Consider the following 23310-nt stretch of genomic DNA (forward strand, 5'->3'; position numbering starts at 1 on the left):
TTTTGAAGATATGATTTTAACTTTCTTGGCATTTAGGTCTGCTGGGGGAAAAAAGTTATTTCAGATCTATCTGAAAACATATAAAATGCAAAGTACTTTACATATATTACCTATTACTAATTATAAATAATAAATTACAGCCCAACAACAACAGTGATACTTTGTGATGATGGTGATTACAAGTAGTCTCTGTACAGTATACACGGAATAGTTAAGATATTTGTAACTTCTGAAATAACACAACAAGGTGGATTACTCTCATTTTTCAGACAGACCAACTGAGACTCAAAAGATTTGCTGAAGACAGAAAAACTAAGCTTGTACCAACATGGCCATGAAAGACAGCAAATTAGCACATTTAACACCCTAATAAATACCAAGCAGTTATATACTAAATTTATATACATTCTACTACTACATTGATTTATACTCAGCAGTTAAGTGACTGTATGCTGTCTCCTGACTTTTGGTCCATTGCTTCCTTTCCCATCTAAAGCCTTCTCTTAACAAATTTTTGTCAGAGAAGGTCAAAAACTTTCACTTTCTACTAGTTTTTCTGTATATTCCTTAACAATAATTTATACATATTTTTACATTTTACATATTCTGAGGCATCCCATTCTAGTTCACAGCAAAATCTTTGCTGGCCAAGTAGGATTCCAAATGCAAAACAATGTATTTGAACAGTTACAATCCTATAGCTATGGGCAGTGTTCCTCTATGTGAAAAAGGATCCATAAATAGATTGAAAAGAAAATCTGTCAAAAAGAGTAAATATAGTAAAGACTATGTCAGTGGTTTACCTTGATAGTGACATTAGAAGCATTAAGAAAAGAATTCCTATGTTAACAATAAGAAATAGCCTGTGACCTTAATGATCTGACCTTCAAATAAAGACCATGTTGGAAGTTAAAAGGCTTAGATAAGTAGATGTGGGAACGTGGAGGTGACTGTTATTTATAGTCAGAAATTGTGTCAGTGTATCACAACTGTGGATAGGAAATAAATTTGCACAGGGATGTCTTTCTTGAATGAATGTAGATTACTATAAACATCAGCAAACAATTCTCTTCCACAAAGTTTGAGAATTACCACTGAAAGCTACCTGCAGTTTTCAGGATCCTGGGTCTCCTTCCATCCACTGCTGCTTGTAATTCAATGATCTTTTAATCTTATCCTATTTCTTACAATTCACAGGCTCACAATTCAACAGCTACCTTTCTCAAGGAACTATCAGTGGTATGCATTCTAGGCTTAATATCTCTTATTAGCCATCTCTTCTCTATTTTTATGTCATCATCCTGACTGTTGACCCCACCAAAACTACTAAAATAATCTCCTAAATGGTCCTACCTTGCATAGAACTAACAGATTAATAAGACTTTTAAAGCACAGCTCTGATCAGGTCTTTCTTTACACATGATCCTTCTCTACAGCCTATCATCAAGGTGTTAGCAGTGAGTATTCTCTAGAAGTTGGGATTGCAAGCAATTTTTGTTTTTGGTTTCCTCACTTTAAAACAACAGATATTATCAAAACAAATACTGTTTTCAGAAAATGTACAAGCATTTAAGAATTCAAAAGCAACAATTAAAAGAAATCCCTGTATATGTCATAGGACATATACTTAATTTTTGAAAATTATATGTCATAGTACATATGTCACAGGACATATACTTAATTTTTGAAAATTAATGGCACATTATTGGTTTTTAAAAAACATACTAAAAATAAGGAAAAATTAAAATAACACCAACAACAGAAATGAAAAGGCGATGTAAATCTGCATGTTCAACAATAAAGGATTAAATAAATTTATGGCATTAGCCAAACAACGGCATATTATACATCTGTGAAAATACTATAAAATACTTAATGACATGAAATGATAGCTATATTAAATTAAAAAGCATGCTGCAAAATATGATCCCATTGAATGCATGCTTGCATAAAATGCAGAGAGAAAAATATACACATTATCAGAGGTTACCAACATTAAAAAAATTTTTTTAAATGGGTGAGTTTGGTCTCTTCTTGTTTGTATTTCCTAAATTTTAAAAATAGTGAATATACATAACTTGTAAGTTTTAAGTTTCTGTGCATATGGCTAGAAGTCTATTGATAAAAGCAATAACTATAAAGTAAATAAAATTATGGAAATTTATAAAGTTTAGAAAATTAAAATTTCAAAGCATCTATCTTGAAAAGCTACTTATTCCAATGTGTTCTCTTAAATTATTCTTGTAAACTCTGAGTTATGAATCTCAAAAATATGCAGTTAATTTATAGATCCAGTTACTGTCTCAAGATGACACCACCCAGCATGACTACATTACTACTTTCTTGTGAACAGTTTGTGTCTATTCAATAATAAAAATTAAGCTCATTTCTTTTCTGTTTTACTGAGATAGAACATACATATGAAAAGCACACCAATCTTAAATTTCTTATATAATCCAAGTATCCATGTAATTGCCACCCAGGGAAGACACAAAACATTCCCAGTATCTCAGAAGGTTCCCTTTTGCCCCTTACCAATCAACATTCATTCTCCAGAAGTAATCAGTACTCTGATTTTTGTTATCAGTTAGTTAGCCTGCTTGTGAATTGCATATAAATGAAATCATACAGTCTTTTGTGTCTCGTGTTTTTTGCTCACCAAAATCTCTATGACACTCATCCATGCTGTTGTATGTATTAGTTATTTAATATGTGTAGTTGTCCACTGTATGAATAGATCTCCACTGATACATCCCTTATCCTTTTGATGGGCATTTGGGTTGTTGCCAGTTTGGAGGCTATTAGGAAGAATGCTACTATGTACATTCTTGCACTTATCTCCAGGTGGACACAGTACTCACTTCTCTTGAATATATATCTGGAGGTTCAAACGCTGAGTCACAGTGATTAAAAGAAACTGCTGAGTGGTTTTTCAAAGTGTTTGTGCCATTTTATACTCCTACCAGCAAGGTTTAAGTTTGAGTCTTCTTAATTATAGATTCCAATTCTCTGTTGAGATTTTCTGACTCTTTATCCACTTAATCCATCATTTCTATCAAAACATTTAAAATAATTATGTTAAAATCCTTGACTGTTACTTACTTACAACATGTGGATCATCTTGGGATTTGCTTCTATTAACTATTTGCTCTGTTGGTTATCAGTCATTTTCCTATTTCTTTGTATTTCTTGTAACTTTTAACCGTATGCCAGTCATTATACATACAAGAACAGGAAAGACTTGAGATTAGAGTTTCCCGTACAGAGTTTGCCCTTTCCACCACTGGGGTCTGATTTCCTTCAACCAATAACTGAAAATGGGTTGCAGATGCAGTTTAAGTGAAATTCATATGAGATTCCCTAATAGTTCAGTTGGTGAAGAATCTGCCTGCAATGTGGGAGACCTGGGTTCGATCCCTGGGTTGGGAAGATCCCCTGGAGAAGGGAAAGGCTACCCACTCCAGTATTCTGGCCTGGAGAATTCCACGGACTGTGTAGTCCATGGGGTTGCAAAGAGTTGGACATGACTGAGCGACTTTCACTTTCACATCTGATTGGGTTTGCTGAGTTCTCTGAATGTATCCCTTCCTTACACTGAGGCTGAGACCTGCTTTAGCAGGACACTGCCTCGTAACAATCCGCTTCCTAGTCCTCCCGGGCATCCTCCCCCCAACAAGACTCAGCTAACACCCCAAGCATTTGGAGAGAATGTGAGACACTAGTCATACACTTGGAGCCCTGCTAAACGTCAATGCTTCGCACATGTCCACGTCTTTGCCCAACGGTTTCCTTCCCCCAGTGGAGTCTCAATGCCTGTGCCAAGGATTAATTATCAGTGTGTTACAGAATCAGTAAATACCCCTGGGGAAGAAAATTACTGGTGATCTCAGCTCATCTAGAAAGGGCTCTTTCCTCGTAGGAATTTTAGTTAATATAGTTCTTGATAATTTCCCAGTTCTTCAATGTCTTTAAAAGAATGGTTTTTGTTTTCAACCAGTGTTTTCTAGTTGCTGCGGTAGGGCTGATTAATTGCTTGGGGTTGCATACTGAATACAGCCTAAAAAGAAGTCCTTAATTTCAAAGAGGTTTTTAAAAGATGCAGCACAACTACAAAGCAATTCCAAACAAAATATTTCAAAAAATGTTTCGAGAAATGACAGTTTTTAAAATTAATATTTAATTTTAAAGGAGAGAATATTCATTTGTATTTATAAATTCTGGAAGTTTGGTTTTAAAAAATTAATCATATAATCAAACATTATTTTTAAAAAGTTAAGATTTTAGAAACATGAGAGAATTAATTATTACAGACAAATATACTGTGGTCATATAAGTGAATAGAAAATATGAATGAGTGACTGTGTCATTTCAAGGGAGTTTTCAACTTGATCCACTTCTGTTTTTCTCACTATGTCACAGTTACTGATATTTTTTATTACTAGATAGAAGTATACTTGGTAATTAAATCTTCAAAATAAATTATGAACTGTGCCAATTTGAATTTTTACTTCTCATTTTTTTCTTACACTCTGAAAATACAAGATACTCTCCGTATACATGGTTTTATAGTTAAAACAATTTATAAATACTTCATTTTGCTAAAATACAAGAGATATAAACAGTTGGTTAATATTTTACCTAGATATATTTTTCTACACCATGCAATCTTTCAATTTAAATGCTTCATACTTCACCATATTTTGGAGAAGAAAATGGCAACCAATCCAGTCCTCCTGCCTGAAGAATTCCATGGACAGAGGAGCGGGACAGGTGCAGTCCATGGAGTCACAGAGAGTCGGATACGACTGTGCAACTAACTTAACTTTTCACCATATTTATCATGCTGCGATGCTCAGCATTTTAAAGTAAATCACATTGACTTCCTGCCCTGGAGTAAGAAGTATACTATATAATTTCCCTTAAGTTTAGCTATAATTGCTGCATTCTTATTCTAAATCCCACAAAATCTGTAGTTTATTTTAATTACAGAAGCATCAAGTATATCCATAAATGTACAGAATAATGTAATGAACTCCTATGTATCCTCACGTTAGTTCAAAAATTATCAACTCATGGGCTTCTTTCATCTATGCTTATAACCACTTCCTCCATTCCCCCTCAACCCAAATTCATTTGAAAAACAAATCTCAGTCATCATACTGTTTCTTCTCTAAAAAAATTCTACATGTATATTTAAAAAGGGATTCTTTCTAAACACAACCACAATGCCATCATTAGACCTACAAAATAAACATTTTCTTAATATTCTCAAATACAGTCAATGCTCACATTTCCTTAACTGCTGTACACATATTTCCCTGACTGTCACACACACAGAGAATATTTTTATACTATCAATGACATGTAATCAATAACAAAGCAGTATTCTCTTTTGCCACTAGATGGTACTACTGTATAAATTTCAGAAATCCTGAAATAATATAGTTGAAAGAGACACACCTTGCCATCCACAGGGTGAACACACTACATACGAATGATCAGTAAACATAATACAAGATCATATGATGTATTACAAAGTCTAAAAAGTTATTTTTTTGAGAAATAACCATTGTTTCGGATTAACTTTAATCCAATGTAGTAAGTTCCAATGTTTCCAAGTGTCTTCATTCACACATCAGTATTTTAAGACAAAATAAACAGAGCATGGTTTCCTGTTAGTACTATAAAGCTGATGCTGCTTCTTTTTTTTCAAAAAGCTTCTTGAAAGGAGATACATAAATAACTTCAGTATAAGGGCATAACTGCTATGATACCATACACTAAATCCTGAAGAGATATGTGGATGGCTTTGCAAGGATGTCTGTAAAAACACTCACTGAGAAGTAATCAATTCATGGTGGAATTCAGACATATCTTAAATACTAATATTCATGATGTATATTCATGACCTCATTCCTAAGAGGCCAACCTGGTATTCCATTGCAGAAATTTAAGGATCTGACTTACATTGTTACTCTGAGAGACATTCCACACTTCAGCATTTCCATCCATGGAGATAGATCTAAAGGTATGTTAAAATGTTTCACCAAAATGAAGTTTCAATTTGCTCAAGTAGTTTATAAAAAGAAAAAACTTGAAAAGGGGACTCAGAATTCTGCACAACAGACATTCAGATAGGTGTGCGAAGAAGAATTCTCTACAAAATATACTTCTGAAGCAGATAAACCATTAGTCTTACTGGGGAATTTAAATTTTGTATCTTTAAACTTTTAAAACCACATGTCATGTACAATAATTTTAGATACATTATGTTGATCAGTGTTAAAATACCAAACTACTCTTTTTTTAACCTAGTAGGTAACTGATTCAGCTGTTTTCATGGTTTGCGGTGAGAAAAAAAAATATTTCTTTATAGTCTACAGAAAAAAATATTTCTTTATGAAGGATCTGAGATAGGTATCTTGGAGATCTGTCATTGCTACTGCCACAGAAATAGGCAACACAGTAGAAAAGATTTATGCATAGAAGAGAAAGAGAGAAATAGAGAAAAAGAAAGGTTCAAATGAGTAAAAGGCTAAACTGCTATGATACTGAATAAAAAGGTAAAAGAGGAGCAGCTCAATAGTTCAGTAATACACAGAAGCTTGAAGAATAAGAGAGACCTCAAAATGCATGGAAAAAGAAATAGAAGAGAATAATAAATGAATAAGGAATAAGAGCAGTAAGCAGACAGGAAGAAGAGGGTCAGAAACCCAGATGGTAAAATGGCCAAGGCGCAGAAAAAACACGTAGCAAGAAGGATTTTTTTAAAAGAGAAGGAGGTAACAGTTTTGTTGATGACCTCTAGTTCTATTAAATTCAGTGAGAGGAAAATCTGCCCAACTGGAAATTAAAACAGTTAAAGTTTTGACTGCAATTATTTTGAAATAAGAACATATTTTCCCAACTGAATATTTATAACTTTCATGGAGGTTGTCACAGCTTTGCAATGCTCTACAGCAAACCAGTTTCAGGGCTTGAGTGTCGTGGACATCTTCTGTTAGTGCAGGGACCACTTTTGCAAATAAAGCAATTTAATTCCAGAAGGGCACCCGACAGTCTGGAGCTCAGCTTATGGCAAAACCAGAAACAGAATCAGGTACTAATCTTCACTTCGGGACTCTTCTCATTAGGTCACCCCAAATTTCTTGACGATCTATCACTGCAGCACTTAAGTGATGACAAGGTCTGCAGGGGGTTGGGGATGATGACTATGCTTTGTTTTAATCCTTAAGATAAATTTGGCAGTTGTGAGGCTAGTTTCTGTGAATTACATAGAACGCCCAGCCTCACTATAGTGATGGTAAAGTTGGTCTCTCATTTTTAAGCTTAAAAATAACTAAGGACTAACTACTTAGTCACCGTGGTTTTATAACCATTTTCTTTATATGATTTGCTGGATGAATTAAAAACATTTGCACTGAAAATATCAATGTTAACTTTTGCAAGAAAGAGTTTACAGATTACTGCTTAACTTAAAAAATACACTTCTAAGTAAGTGAAGTGTCTAACCCAAAGTTTACAGGAAGAAACACGGAATAAAAACGGATAAACTACAATTTAAAGTCACAGTCTTGATACCTTCATATTAGATGCCTCAGTTTCCAGTTTTGTAAGATGACTGGAATTATCTTCTAGCTCTTGTCGAAGATTTGAGTTCTCCATCTTCAGGGCCTCAACTTGCTTTAACAACTGATCATAGGAAGCTGCAGCCATCCTTGGCTACCCCTGGACCTATAAGGTTAAAAAGGATTTTGAAATTCACTACTGAAAAAATAGAGTGGCTGCTTGTTACAAAGAAAGGGATAAAGAAATAAAACCTCAGAGACATTTAACAAGAACTGTGTTAATGTAGCAGTTTCAGTATCAAAACAACACTGTGTGAGTGGCAGCACCTTTCTGAGAAGCTGAAATACCGGGGTTTAATTAAAGACAAATAAGAGTTAAAATAGAAGAGAACATCAGTAGTGTTTGAAAAACACCTGCCTTTTCACAGGTGGGTAAGATTTCTATCAGGTTAGAATTTTTTTGAGGTTTCAGAGATATTTTAAATGGTCTTACAGACAAGATTTGGGAAATGCAGTTATTGATAAGAAATATATTTATATTGGTCATATTAATTTATTTCTGGATTTTGCCCAACAGTCACATAATTTTATAGCCCAAATGGATTAATGAGATTAGGTATTGCAGTCTACCACTTTTCATTTGATAAAAGGCTAGTCTTAAACATTATCCATGGGGAAATATGAAGTTCCAAGAAGGCCTCATTAAAAAGGCAGTCATTAAACAAAACAGACACAAGGGAGAGGATTGGATTGAGACTTCAACTCTTTTGGAAAGAAAGATGATAAAAACTGCTAATATAAATTCTATTACATTTATCCAAAAGGATGAATACAATAGGCCATGCTATGGCATATGTATCACGGGACCCACTGTGCTCACTTTGAGGCTGAAAGACACTTGAAGAAAACAGATGATTTTAGGAGTAGAGACTGTCAAAGAGAAGTGAAGCAGAGCCTTGCTATCAATTACATTATCATGAAAGAAGAGGGGAGAAAAAGATATAGATGATAGTCAGGTAATAAGAGGTCCTTGGCCTGAAGAATTAGAGAATGCTAGAAATTATGTTCAGGCTAGCAAAGTTCCAAAGACCCAGATCCTCTTTGTAGTTTAATTTCTATGGAATAAATAAAATTCTACCTATCTCTTAAGAGTTAAAAAGTATAACAGAGTTTGTACTCAAGCAATACTTAATAGATCTGGACATAAAAAAATGTTTCTGCAGTAAAAATCCACTATACGAAATAAGGCAGACAAATTACAACACTGGCTAGTCATGACAATATTGTAGTTTAGCAACTGGAAGGGATACCCTAACAAGGGAAATCAAGTGACACAGGTCTCCATCTGTTCTCCAACAGCTAGGGACAATAAATCTGGAAGGAAGCAAGAGTCCTGGGTGGTGGGGATCATCCTCAAAAACCTTCATGACTGAAAAGAGTGAGCACTAGACTAGTATTTGGGGATCCGGGTCTCAGTTTCAGTCTGGGTCGTGCCTTCACCTTTGCCCCTGAATTTTAACTCATTTCACCATTCGTAAAATGGACATTTACTACCTTTTCTAATATAATTTACAGGGATATTGTTAGAATTGAGAAACAAAAGGATGGTCTAAAAATAAAAGTCCTGTGTAAGTTAAATCATGAAAATATACTTACTATGTAACTCTTCAGTAAGACCTAAAGTTAATCTACTGTTATAAGCCTTAGTCCTCTGACCAATCGACAAGAGGTGAAGAAGTAATTCACTCTTTTGAAAAAGGACTGAGAAGGTATATCAGAAACAAAGGAGAAATTCATAGGTGGGATCACTTATCTGTTTTGTGTGCATGCATGCTCAGTTGGGTCTGACTCTTTGCAACTCCACGGACTGCAGCCCACCAGGCTCCCCTGTCCATGGGATGATCCAGGCAAGAATACTGGAGTGGGTTGTCATTTCCTCCTCCAGGGTATCTTCCTGACCCAGGGATTGAACCCCAGTCTCCTGCACTGGCAAGTGGTTTCTCTACTACTGAGCCACCTGGGAAGCCCTATCTATTTTATACCGTACCACTAAGAGCAGCTCTACCTACAAAGAGGCAGCACATTAAAAATCATGTGACAAAGGTGGGAGTCTGGCAGTGTTCAGTAACGTAAGCCCTAAGATTCCTCACTCCAAATAAAATCCTAACAGGCAATTTTCCACTAAGATAGTATAAATAAGAGAAAAAGTAATAATGCAGGGAAAGAGAAAATTACTGGAATTATGTTTAGACACAGAGGTTATAACCACATACAATCACAAAAAGAGCCAGATGGACAAAATGAGCAAGAGACTACTAAAAGTGCTCTTTACTGGAACAAAAAAGAATTCAACCCTTTAGGTGGACAATTAAAACATACCATTATTTTTTTTTCTCTCTCTCCAGAATCAAAACATTTAAGTCATTTCTGCTTTAGAAAACAGGATGTTCTCATACAATTTTATGAGAAAAATAAGATGTTTCGAGGTAATACTTTGCCTTATGTCCTTTTAATATGTTGCCGCCATACCTAAGTCAAAATTGCTTAATGCAACATTTAAAAAATCATAAATTTGTTTTAGAAAGCCTTTTAAATTATCACAAGAATTTCATACCAAATATATCGTAAATGCAACTCACCCAGCATCACTAAAAAAAAAAAAAACCTCAAAATTTATCTGATGAAATGGGAAAAATCTCTGAATCTTTCACATCACTGAGAACATACAAAGATCTAAACATGCTTCTCAGTAAGCGAAAGGGTTAGCTGCTCAGTCCTGTCCAACTCTTTGAGAGCCATGGATTGTAGCACACCAGGCTCCTCTGTCGACGGAATTCTCTAGGCAAGCATACTGGAGAAGGGAGTCATTCTCTTTTTCAGGGGATGTTCCCGATCCAGGGACAGAACTCAGGTCTCCGGCACTGCAGGTGGATTCTTTCTGAGTCACCAGGGAGACAGGGTGTGCACTAAAGGGATTCTCACCCCTTAAGAGCAGGGTAGGGGAGAAGAGAGTTTTATAAAAGGACTGTTATCTAGACTTTTATCCAAATGGTCACTAGAAACAAATCTACAAGGACCCTAAGACATGAATGCAAGGAGGCAGAAAAGTTTAGGTAGGTAAGGGATACACAATTAGAATTAAATCTAAAAGATTCTTTATTATAAATTAAGAAGTTTGGGATTTAAAAAAATTAGTTAAACTGCTTTTATTCTTTTGGTTTAATGAATTTTAAAAAAGATGTATTTGTCAGTACTGTCAGATGGTAATGAAAAAAGAAAGAAAATATCAATACAAAAAGAAACCAAAAGAATCATAGAAGACTACTTTGCTCAAGTCTATGTAAACAAACTTGAAAACTAAATGAAATAGATAATTTACTAGAAAGTGTATTTTTGATACAAACTATTTTGATAAAAACTAACCACAAGAGATGGAAAATCTAAAATTTACAACAGAAGTCACTGTTGTAAAACTGAAATCACACATTAGTAGAGCTACACAGAAGAAAATATTATCATGGCGAAGGTGATGAAAAGACACTTTAAAAATTCAATGCCCATTCTCATTGAAAATACTGGATATAGAAGCACACTTGTTAAACATATTTCAGACCCACAATAAGCCAGCACCACCCAATGAGGAAATACTAGATATACTATATTACTAAAGTCAGGGAAAGCCCCATTTTTACCACTGTTACTCATTTTTATCAGTCAACACAGAGAATGAAATTAGAAAGGAATACTACTGGTAGGGGTACAATGAAATAACTAGAATATCCAAAAGAACCAACTAAATATTACTACAACAAGATAATCTAGTAGTTTAGTGAAGTACAAAGCATAAAGAAATCTTTCCTTTATATGTACAGAGAGAAACCAGATAAATGATAAAATGAAAGAAAAGATCTTACCTAGAATTTAAAAAAACAGGCATAAACTGAATAAAGAGTTCAAAACATGTATGGGAAAAACTATGGAACACTTCTGAGAGACACAAAGGTAGTTTCAACAAATGGAAAGACGTATCTTGTTTGTGTACTAAAGATTCAGTAGCATAATGATGTCCTTTCTCCCTGAGTTAATTTTACATGGTCCCAAAATAAATACTATATAAAATTTTTTTAAATTTTGTTTGCTACAGCTAGACAACTGGAAAAAAAAAAAAACAAGCAAAAAAAGGGAAAATATGAAGGGAAGAGCAAGAGTATTCCTACGACATATTAAATTATTGCTGCAAAGCCATTCTAAGTAAAACAGTACGAAGTTAAATGTACTGTATCAGTAAGCTAATTTCTTAGCTCTTATCATTATACTATGGATATATAAGATGTTAACATTAGGAGAAACTAACTGAAGGGTACATAGGAACTCTCTTATTTTTCTCTTTTATAAGTACAAAGTCATTTAAAAATAAAAAGACTTTAAAAAGCTATGAGACTGGCAGATCAACCAAGGGAACACATTTTTTTAAATTCCAGAAGTATATGAAAAGTTAGTCATAGTAAAGGTAGCATCTCAAAGACATGTAAGAAGATGAACTTTAAATAAGCGGCAAGCATATGACCCAGCAATACCACTTCTGGGCATACACACCGAGGAAACCAGATCTGAAAGAGACACGTGCACCCCAATGTTTATCACAGCACTGTTTATAATAGCCAGGACATGGAAGCAACCTAGATGCCCATCAGCAGATGAATGGATAAGGAAGCTGTGGTACATATATACCATGGAATATTACTCAGCCATTAAAAAGAATTCATTTGAATCAGTTCTAATGAGATGGATGAAACTGGAGCCCATTATACAGAGTGAAGTAAGCCAGAAAGATAAAGAATAATACAGTATACTAACACATATATGTGGAATTTAGAAAGATGGTAATGATAACCCTATATGCAAAACAGAAAAAGAGACACAGATGTACAGAACAGACCTTTGGACTCTGTGGGAGAAGGCAAGGGTGGGATGTTTCGAGAGAACAGCATCGAAACATGTATACTATTTAGGATGAAACAGATCACCAGCCCAGGCTGGATGCATGAGACAAGTGCTCGGGGCTGGTGCACTGGGAAGACCCAGGGGGATTGGGTGGAGAGGGAGGTGGGAGGGGGGATCGGGATGGGGGATGCATGTAAATCCATGGCTGATTCATGTCAATGTATGACAAAACTCACTACAATACTGTAAAGTAATTAGCCTCCAACTAATAAAAGTAAATGAATAAATAAATAAATAAGCGGCAAGGGCAGCAGGGCAGCCGTGAGGAAGCATAAGATGGCCCCTATCTCTCAAACCGCACATTAGGGTAAGTTATAGAAGAAACAGGGGTTCAAGTGCTAACAACATTACATGGCATTTAGATTACAGAAGAGAGTTGTGTTTGTAATTAAAAATACTTAAATGGAACATACCCTCTTCCAAGGAGGCTATTATAGGGCAACGAACATTTTAATTTCAACTTATTTGTGAAAGGGTAAGGCACATGGAAGGCTTGTTGGACCTCTGAAATGATTATGTCTATTACTACAATAGGGTTAATAAATCAAGTTCTTAGGTTATATCAAACAAATGGGACAGGTTTTTACTGGGAAAAAAGCATAACTACTTTTAATTAAACAAGATACATCCATGAAGTGGAATATTACACTGGCATTAAAAATGAGGTTGATGTAAAAAAAAACAAAAAGAAGAGAGAAAACAAGAGAGTATAGATCACTATGTCTCATACTGTTCATCCTGTTTTAGCAAAAACTAAAAGGGTTGTAAAAAGATAAAAATGTCATTTAAAAAAAGTACACTGACTGCCTCTGGAAAGGTCTCAGCTCTGCTGAGAAGATGCCTTCCTTTTCATTGTATACGTTTTTGTAAAGTTTGAAGATCAGAGCAAAAGGTTAGTTTTTTGAAAAGACTGAATATTAGAGACAGACAAGATCCCAAATGTATAAAGTGAACAAAATTTAAAGGTGGGGGGAATTGACTCAAGAAAGAAATAGATAATCTTAATAGTTCTACAACTACTGAAAGCTAGAGGAGTTTAAATGTTTCCCCTTTCCTCTGTCCAACACAAAAAAATACCAGATTCAAATGGTTTTATTAACACCTTCTACCAAACATTTGAGAAATGCATCATTCCAACCTTATGCAAACTTTTCCAAGAATAAAAATAAAAGAAATACTCCCCAACCCATTCTATGAGGCTAATATAGTCATGATGTAAAAGTCAAAGGTCCTGTGAAAAGATAATCATAGGCTAATATCACTTATGAATACTGACACAATATCCTAAACAAAGTATCAGGAAATAGAACACAAAAGTATAAAGAAACTATAGCAGAATCAAGCTGAGTTTACTCCAAGAACGCAAAGATGGTTTAGCAATGGATGATTTATATGTGTCATTTACTTCATTAAAACATTAAAGAGGAAAAACCATATGATCATCTCAATAAAGAACAAACATTTGGAAAAAGACATTATCTACTCAAGATAAAAACTCAATGAATTGGAAACAGAGAGAAGTTGCCAAAAACATTAAATGTCACTCTTAATACTAGAGGCATTTTTTTAAAAATCAAAAGCATGATAAGGATTCTCTATCGTTACATCATAATCCTGGAAGTTCTAATTAGGACAGGAAATTTTTAAAAAGGAAATAACTGAAAATGAAGAAATAAAACAAAAATCTCAAGAAATACAAAACTTTAACAAGTCAGATTTTAAAAAGTAATTCTGCACCTCACCTATTTTTAATTCTTTGCTCTTTATTTAACACCCAACGGAGGTACCTGCTCTCCATTCTACTTCTCTCCCTCTTTTCTACTAAAGCCAGGTAGGCAGCGATAATCAGTCTCCTATCTGCTCTATCCTTTCCCCACCCTCCCTTTCCTTTACATTCTGTGAAGGGCTACGTTCATTGGCTGGACTCTGTCAAAGTCCATATCGAGTGAGGGCAATTTCCACGATGGCCACCAAAACTACCTGGGACAGAGGTTGGAAAAGTTTCTACAAGGGCTGGATAATAAGTCTTTGTAAACTCTACGATTTCTGTCGCAACTACTTGACTTTGTTGCTGCAGCACAAAAGCAGCCACAGACAATACATGAATAAATGCACATGACTGTGTTCCAATAATATTGTTTTCAAAAACAGCAGCAATTTTCTAACCCCTGGCCCAGAGCATGAATTCACAATTCTGGTTTGCAAGCCCCTTAAGATAGCCCACATAATTTCAAAGGCTATTGAGAAATTTCAAAATTAGTACTTTACTATTTACTTGTTGTCTGCACCATGCAGTCTGCAGAATCTTAATTCTCAAACCAGGGGTTGAACATGGGCCCATGGCAGTGAAAGCACCAAGTGCTCATTACTGGACTAGTAGAAAATTCCTTAATATTCTTTTCTTAAATAAGAAGTAACCTGAAAAGAGACCTAGGAAAGTCTTAAGGACTTTATATTTCAGTAATTTTTAATTTCCATGATTTCTTCCTCTTCCATAAATTTGTTACAATCTTGATCTGGCTCCCTTTCATTCTGTGATACTGTCAGCACATATTCTTTTTAATTGTTTTTGGTTAGTATCATGTCACAATAAGGTCTTAAGAGAAAGAGGTGATAAACGCAAGTGATTTTTAACTCACTAGCTTGTATCAGAAATTAGTTTTTACATTAAGATTTTTAATTCATTTAGAATTTTTATTTTATACTATGAGTGGTTTACTGAATTGACTCTCATATGAATAACCAATTACAGAATGATTAATTAAAGCATTTCTTTTTCACTGAACTATGCTAAATTCTCATATATACATAGAAATGTAACTGTATTACATTTATATTAATTTGAAATAGATTAAAAATCTTACCTCAGTCAGGAATAATTCAATCAAATTTTCAATTTTTTTTTTTCAAGAAAAGGCCCTGTGCATTTTGTATCAAATTGATTTCCAGCTTTTTTGTTATTTGATTTGCCATGAGTGAAACACCAAATATTGCAAAATACATACCCCTTATGGAACCACCTTAACCAATTATCCTATGAATTCTAACAGTCTTTTCCTATAGATTTTCCGGGTATGTAATCATATAATCTATAAGTGTGATAATTTTGTCTTTTCTTTCCTAATAATTAGACCTCATTTCTTTTATCTTATTGTTAGCTTGAATCAACTTCAAAATAATATTTTAACAACAGTGATCTTATTCCTGATTTTAACAGGAATGATTTCATAATTCACGATTTAAAAATCTTACTCTTAGATTTCAGTAAATATTTTTAACATTCAGGTATTTTCCTTTTATTTAAAAAAATTTTTAGGAGTGGCTTCTAAATGATTTTATAGCATGTTTTGATAACACATCAGTCAGTTCAGTCGCTCAGTTGTGTCTGACTCTTTGTGACCCCATGGACTGCAGCATGCCAGGCTTCCCTGTCCATTACCAACTCCCAGAGCTTACTCAAACTCATGTCCACTGATGATATCCAACCATCTCATCCTCTGTCATTCCCCTTCTCCTCCTGCCCTCAATCTTTCCCAGAATCAGGGTCTTTTCCAAGTAGTCAGTTTTTCACATCACGTGGCCAAAGTATTGGAGCTTCAGCTTCAGCATCAGTCCTTCCAATGAACATTCAGGAATGATTTCCTTTAGGATGTCTCCTTGCATCCTTGGGTCTCCTTGCAGTCCAAGGGACTCTCAAAGTCTTCTCCAACACCACAGTTCAAAAGCATCAATTCTTTGGTGCTCAGCTTTCTTTATAGTCCAACTCTCACATCCATACATGACTACTGGAAAAACCATAGCTTTGACTAGACGGACCTTTGTTGGCAAAGTAACATCTCTGCTTTTTAATATGCTGTCTAGGTTGGTCATAGCTTTTCTTCCAAGGAGCAAGTGTCTTTTAATTTCATGGCTGCAGTCACCATTTGCAGTGATTCTGGAGCCCAAGAAAATAAAGTCTCTCACTCTTTCCATTGTTTCCCCATCTATTTGCCATGAAGTAATGGGACCGGATGCCATGATCTTCATTTTCTGAATGTTGAGCTTTAAGCCAACTTTTCACTCTCCTCTTTCACTTTCATCAAGAGGTTCTTTAGTTCTTCTTCACTTTCTGCCATAAGGGTGGTGTCATCTGCATATCTGAGGTTATTGATATTTCTCCTGGCAATCTTGATTCCAGCTTGTGCTTCATCCAGCCTGGCATTTCACATGATGTACTCTGCATATAAGTTAAATAAGCAGGGTGACAATATACAGCCTTGACGTACTCCTTTTCCTATTTGGAATCAGTCCGTTGTTCCATGTCCAGTTCTAACTGTTACTTCTTGACCTGCATACAGGTTTCTCAAGAGGCTGATAAGGTGGTCTGGTATTCTCATCTCTTGAAGAATTTTCCAGTTTGTTGTGATCCACACAGTCAAAGGCTTTGGCATAGTCAATAAAACAGATGTTTTTCTGGAACTCTCTTGCTTTTTCAATGATCCAGTGGATGTTGGCAATTTGATCTCTGGTTCCTCTGCCTTTTCTAAATCAGCTTGAACATCTGGAAGTTCTTGGTTCATGTACTGTTGAAGCCTGGCTTGGAGAATTTTGAGCATTACTTTGCTAGTGTGTGAGATGAGTGCAATTGTGTGGTAGTTTGAGCATTCTTTGGCATTGCCTTTCTTTGGGATTGGAATGAAAACTGACCTTTTCCAGTCCTGCAGCCATTGCTGAGTTTTCCAAATTTGCTGGCATACTGAGTGCAGCACTTTCACAGCATCATCTTTTAGGATTTGAAATAGCTCAACTGGAATCCCATCACCTCCACTAGCTTTGTTCATAGTGATGCTTCCTAAGGCCCATTTGACTTCGGACTCCAGGATGCCTGGCTCTAGGTGAGTAATCACACCATCGTGGTTATCTGGATAATGAAGATCTTTTTTCTATAGTTCTTCTGTGTATTCTTGCCATCTTTTCTTAAGATCTTCTGCTACTGTTAGTTCCATATTGTTTCTGTCCTTTATTGTGCCCATCTTTGCATGAAATGTTCCCTTGATATCTCTGATTTTCTTGAAGAGATCTCTAGTTTTTCCCATTCTATTGCTTTCCTCTATTTATGATAAAACATAACCATACATACAGTTTTTCTTTTAATTTGCTGATGCTGTCACTTATCATATTTCCTCATTTTGATCCATCCTCCACTCCTGCAATAAACCCTGTTCATATTTTATTAATTTTACTACGTTGTTCATTGCTCAGTATTTCATGTGGAATTTTTATGAAAGAAATCATAATATGACTGAAATTTTTATAGTATTTTAAATTATAGATTTAAATTAACTTTATGCTAATTTTATACGGTCTAAATAGTCTGAAAAACAACTTATCTCATCTTTCAAAGTCAGCTAGAATTCAGATGACAAGGTGCTTGTTTAGAAGAAAGATTTTTGAGTATTTTAAATCTTGTTCTGTTGTTAAGCCTTTTCATTCTTTCTTCATCTTCCTATATCAGTTTGATTCATTAATGGTTCACCCACAAATTATCCATTTCCTCTAGCTTTTCAAGTATAAGCAAAGCGCTGTATACTGTCTCTTTAAAAATTTGTCTCCTTTCCCATTCATGCTCTTTTTACCTTTAACCCGGCTTTACAGGGTTTCATCTATTTTACTCATCTTTAACTCCTCCCCAAATCCACTTTTAGTGTTATATATCCTTTCCACTATTTTGTATTCTATTTTATTCATTTCTGAATTTACCTTTACTAATTATATCCTCTTATTTTCCACTGGCTTACTTTGTTCTTTAGTTATTTAAAATGAACAGTAATCCATTTACTGCCTTTATTTCCATATTTGTCAGTTTCTTCTTTAATAATAATAAGGTATAATACTAAGCTTCTTCTCAGTATAGCTTTAGCCATATTTCACAGGTTTTAGTATGAAGTGTTTCCCTCTTTATTTCTTGATAATTTATAATTTCAATATTGACTTCTTCTTTGACTCAGGGGTACTTAAGATTTTTCTCAATACTTCTTCTTTGACTCAGGGATACTTAAGATTTTTCTCAATTATTAGCTATATAAAATGACTTGTGAGTCATCTTTTTCTTGCCACTGATTTATTGTTTATTAGTCTGACTGGAGACTGTTGCCTATAAATGCTATTATTTTGAATTTTTAAAAGTTTGCCTTGTAATCAAGAACATGACTAATTTTCATAAATAGCTGACTCAAATTAAAAAAAAAGGAAAAAGTATACAACATTCTAAAACAGGTATATAATATGCTAATACCTGTAGCACATTATTTAAATCCTCTGTATATCTGCTAATCTTTCTACTTGACGAAATGTAGAAAGTCTACCATTTATTGCATATTTACAATAGGTCATATAAGTGCCATATACATATCTGTGTGCATTTGTGTGTGTGTATGCAGTTAATCTTCACCAATTGTGACGCAGGTATCACTTCCTATTTTAGAGTTAAGGAAGATGGGACTTCAAAAATGGCAAGTAACTTTCCTAAAAACACAGATCAAATGGCTGAGCCAGAATTTAAAGTCATATTTGTTCTCAATGCTCATGTTCCTAAGGCCATGCTCCTACCTCTATGTAGCTTTCATGATCTAGTGTACTTAATACCAGTCTTCGTTCCAAACTTATTTTCTATTAAGTTCCAAAATAACCCTTCTGTTTAATTAATTCCCTCTTCATTCTTCCATACAAACTATTTTGTACTTCTGCTCAGAATTCAACTCCTTTTTGAATGTTCCAGCTTTTTCCCCCTCTGCTTTGGTATACTTTAAAGCCCAATTCTGTTTCCTCACACAAAAACCTTCCTAAATTTATATCATAAGTCATAGGGGAAAACAATCTTACTTAAAACTAGCAAAAAAAAAAAAAAAAAAAGGCAAAAATGAATGTACTCAGGAATTATTGTATGCTTAAAGAATCATATTGGCTATGACTATGACATCAGCTACTAATGTTTAAATGTCACTTTAAATTGCTATGTTTTTTTAAACAACAACAAGAAAAAAACCCGTCTCCCACAAGCCAATGATGAGTCTTCCTGCTAACTGTTCAGTAAATACTACACAACTTGGTTTAACTGTTTTCTAATTATTCCATTTTACTTTGGCAAGTTTTGTTTCCCACCTTTAAGACAAGGTTTGTATCTAATAGTTTCGTGATTCCCGAAATACTCAGTGCAAGTCACAAAAAGATGAATACATGTAAGAATTAACGGCCACGGAGAGCAAAGAAGAGCAAGATGAGAGCACAAATTCAGAGATGTCCAAGATGACCCTCCCGTTAAACAAGTAAGATGATGGATTTCTTTCTGTACCATTCAAATCAAGAAACATTTGAAAACTAATTATTCCCAAGACACCATGCAGATATTATAGGGAGGTTTTATAGGGTGAATCAGGTTTCCCAAAATATGCTGAGTCACAAGTAGCTAATCCCTGGAGGTTGTGAAAAACGGCCTCACTTGGAAACAGGATCTTTGCAGATGTAATCGAATTAAGATAAGGTCCTCATAGGTCCTCATCCTATGGGATGAGGACTGGCCCTGAACCCAATGACTGGAATCCTTAAACGGAGGCCATGTGAAGAAATGACCAGGGACACGGGGAAAATGCCAAGTGACAAGGGAGGCAGAGACTGGAGTGAGGCAGCTTCAACCCAAGGAACGCCGGAGAACGCCAGCAACCACCACGAGCCAGGGAGAAGGGAGGGAACGGAGTCTCAGAGTCTCTAGAAGGTTTCAACTTGGCCGACACTGTGATTTTGTACTTGAAGCCCCAGTACTGTGAGAGAGTACATTTCTATGGTTCTAATCCACGAGTATGTGGAACTTGGTCACAGCAGCTCTGTAACACTGAAAATGTAACTGACATGTTCCTTATTCTCAATATCTATGACCTAGCAAGTGGCTAATAGGCCAGCAGAAAGGGGAAACAGGCTCTGTATACAAATGAATCAGACATTCTTGTCCCGTCTTCCATTCCCTTGGCTCATTCTGACTGCAGTCACTGCCGCGTCACACGGCTCGTGCAAGACGCAGGCGGACAGCGCCCTGACTGCGCCAGGCACCCTCGCTTTCTGCCCCTCTGTGCCACTCCAGTGTGGGTCCCGACACGCTGGCACGTGCAGCCTATGTGAGAGTGCACACGGGTTGGGACTAAAGGGGAATGGGAGCTAGTATGTATAATTCTTTTCCTTAGGTAAACAATTTACACCGCTCCTCTGAACGTCGTCCCGGCTTTCCAAATTGTCTGAAGCGGTGATCAACTTGAGAACACGTACTGGCTTTCCTCTTCACTATTTAACATTTTCTAAGCCACTACTCTTGTTCCTGGATCATTTCCCAAAGCAAGTATTTCACACAAGTCTTGTCTTAAGATTCCAACTTACAGGAGACTCCGGCACACAAATTGTTGTTGTTGTTGTTGTTGTTTAGTCATTAAGTCGTGTCCAACTCTTTTGCAATCCCATGAACTATAGCCTGCCAGGCTCCTCTGTCCATGGGGTTTCCCAGGCAAGAATACTAGAGTCGGTTGCCATTTCCTTCTCCAGGGGATCTTCCCAACCCAAGGATCGAACCTGTGTCTCCTGCTTGGCAGGTGGATTCTTTACCACTGAGCCACCTGGGAAGTCCCAAGATACAAATTACCTACAATTCAAAGCCAAGTTTGGGTTCAAGAGACTGACAGAGTTTATGAGAGCCACGCCTTGCTGAAACAATCGGAGGTAACTGCATAAACGTGGACTGGAACCACAATGTGGCTAGGTAACATCACAGTGTGAGGAAGATGAGGTTCGGACAGAGCACCCACAGAAACGGTCTAGCGAGACCACAAGGCACAGCCACACTGCTTTAATGCTTCTCAGCTTCTATTCCCAAGTAGCTAATATACCGACATAAATTAAATGATAACAAAACCAAGACTCTAAAAATAGCTAGTGGAACACATATTTCGATATTCTTCAATGGATATCTGGTTACCATCTTAGCCATTATTATATACCATACTATAAACAAATTTGGTAAATGAAATGTGAATTTACTCAAAAAAGTAACATTCATTCACAAAAATAAAACTTAAAAAAAAAAAAACCACTTCAGAATTGCATGTGTACATCTGAAAAAAAAAAAAAGAAAAAGAACTGGATGTGTATGCCTACAGTACAGTAGGCACATACGAATCCTGGAAAGCAGTGAATGTGTTACCTTACATGGCTAAGGGGACTTTGTGGATGTGAACAAGTCAAGTTTCTTAATATTGGGAAAATTTCCTGAATTATGTGGGTAGACCTGCTGTAACCACAAGGGTTCTTATAAGAAGCAAACAGAAAAGTCCAAGTCAGAGGAGACATGAAGACAGAAACAGAGGGTCAGAGACAGATTTCCTGTGCTGCTTGCATAGAGCTGGAGAAGAGGCCACAAACCAAGGAATGCAGCTGGACTCTAGAAGCTGAAAAAAGCAGGTAAATGGATTCACCAAACAGTCTCTGGAGAAAGCATACTACTGCTGCTATCATGATTTTCATCCAACGAAAACCATTTCAGACTTCTGATCTCCAAGGTTGTAAGATAATAAATTTGGGCTGTTTTAAATACTAAGTTTGTGCTAATTTGTTACAACAACAATATGAAAAACATCCTATAATCCAGTGATCCCTCTTCCAAGGATAAATTCCAGTGAAATCTCACCAGACGTGAAGTGATCTTGAAATACATCCACAATTTCTTTGGTCTTATACCTTCAAAAACTGTAGCTTAATCCATCTCTTCTTGTGTGGTTTAGACTAAGTGACTCACTGCTAATGAAGAGACTATGGCAGAAGTGATGGAGTATGACTTTCAAGACTATGTCATGAAAGGCTTCCTTCCTGCTCTTTCTCTCTGGGGTCACTGGGGGAAGCCAGTTGCAGTGTCATGGAAACTCTCAAGCTGGCCCTATAGCAGCTCATGGCAAAGAAGTGAGGCCTTCTGCCAACAGTCAGGAGAAACAGCATAAGTGAGCCATCTAGGAAGTTAATCCTCCAGTCTAGTCAAACCTTCAGACGACTGCAGGCCTGACTAACATCTTAACTAACTTTATGAGAGACTGTGAGCCATATACCCAATTATGACACTCCTGAATTTCTACCGCAGAGAAACCCTGAAGTATTAAGTATTTCTTGTTTAAGCCACTAAGACTCGGCTTATATACTGATACGTTACTAAAATAGTCGATAAGAAGTCCCATACAAGGATGCACACCATAGCAAAGTTTGTGGTAAAAGAGATTTGGAAAAAAAACCTTAAGGACATTCCCATCTGATAGATATTACAGAACATTATATAGCAGACTTAGTACCACAAACTAGATGGACAGAAAGTAAAATAGATCTTAAAAACAGTATGGAGGGACTTCGCTGGCAGTCCAGTGGTTAAGACTCCAATGCAGGGGGCATATGCTCACTCCCTGGCAGAGAAACTAAGATTACACATGCTGTTTGCGTGCGTGTATGCTAAGTCACTTCAGTCGTGTCCGACTCTTTGCGACCCTATGGACTGTAGCCCACTAGGCTCCTCTGTCCATGGGATTTCCCAGGCAAGAACACTGGAGTGGGTTGCCATGCTCTCCTCCAGGGGATCTTCCCAACTCAGGGATGGAACCCACGTCTCCTGCATTGCAGGCGGATTCTTTACCAATGAGCCACCAGGGGAAGCCCCATGTTACATGCGGTAGCCTCCCCTCCC

The 23310-nt window shown here is 36.1% G+C and overlaps 1 protein-coding gene across 5 annotated transcripts in view; it reads right to left on the reverse strand.

Moving 5' to 3' along the window:
- APC (APC regulator of WNT signaling pathway) overlaps positions 1–23310 on the reverse strand; it is a 120602-nt gene that overhangs the window by 61204 nt on the left and 36088 nt on the right. The gene's annotated exons all lie outside the window — the stretch shown is intronic.

Source organism: Odocoileus virginianus, unplaced genomic scaffold (assembly GCF_023699985.2).
Source record: "Odocoileus virginianus isolate 20LAN1187 ecotype Illinois unplaced genomic scaffold, Ovbor_1.2 Unplaced_Scaffold_3, whole genome shotgun sequence".
Lineage (NCBI taxonomy): Eukaryota > Metazoa > Chordata > Mammalia > Artiodactyla > Cervidae > Odocoileus > Odocoileus virginianus.